Here is a 1,283-nt window from a genome sequence, read left to right on the forward strand (position 1 = left end):
TAGATTGAAGCAGAAAAAGGTCAGTATGATTTGTACAATTGCAAGAAATAATTAGAATTTTGATTTAAGGGCTAGCGATAGTTGACCGGGAAGCCAACTTTGACACTTATAAAAGAAAATATGTTTTACCGCCACGGGCTCCCAAAACCCAGGGCGGAGTTGGTGGCAACACAAGTAGGAGGATGAGGAACCGGGCAACAACGACAAAGATGTGATGCCAAGTTCATGGGTCATTTCAAACTTGGTCAGAGTAAATATTGCACGCGAAGATTTCCCGCATCGCAAGAACTATGGTTAACAAACTATTACTCCCTCCGTTCCAAAATAGATGACTCAACTTTGTACTAATGTTAGTACAAAGTTGAGTCATCTATTTTGGAACGGAGGGAGTAATAGGGAAGGTCGGGGGGTGGAAGAGCATATCGGGAGATTTAATGTTAGAAATGCATGGCACAACTTGTGCAAGAACTTGACTGTTCGCAAGAGCATATCAAAAAATCACATCCATCTACAGAATAATCAGCACCAGTCATGTGCATTGCAATATATTGTTGCTGTCCATGTAATATTTATAAATATCTTGACATAGTGTTCTACAGTGCATCATCTATAAAACTGGTCTCAAATGCAATCAGATGTCTATCCACATGATGTGACGGTTCCAAAGGTCATGTTCGTTCCCTCTATGACGAGAAGACGAAGGGAACCAGTGAACGACGAAGACACCGCCACACGTGACAACACCGATCCGGACCTTTATGGTGGGGATGAATGTGTCGGTCAGGTGGTTAAAGTTTTTTCCACAACGTGGTGCCATTTGGCACCGGGCAGCAAGGTTCTCCGTGTTTGTGAGGACTGACGCTACACCAATCACCATGCCCAACGAGTGAAACAACATTGTGGTGAACCACCATGACAACTTCACCAGACTATTCCTTATGCGCGGGTAAATAGGCATGGGAATCTGGCCCATTTACCCATTAAACCATGTGTATGTGGGTGTCATGTTATGCGCGGGTAAATAGGCATGAATGACCAGTGAGCTCCCCTAAATTGGCACGGCCATTTGGCCCCCAGGAATACTTCCCATGTATTTTTTTTGCATGATATATTTATACTTCTACTAGTAGAACGCCCGTGCGTTGTCACGGGCTTTAAATTTTTTTAAGATATAATTCACGAAGATAAAAATAACTGAGAACAATACCGTAACGTGAATAATTTTTTGACAATCAGCTAACACACATAGTATCAAACACAATAATGTTAGAGCATTTACATCC

Source organism: Triticum dicoccoides, chromosome 5B (assembly GCF_002162155.2).
Source record: "Triticum dicoccoides isolate Atlit2015 ecotype Zavitan chromosome 5B, WEW_v2.0, whole genome shotgun sequence".
In the NCBI taxonomy this organism is placed as follows: domain Eukaryota; kingdom Viridiplantae; phylum Streptophyta; class Magnoliopsida; order Poales; family Poaceae; genus Triticum; species Triticum dicoccoides.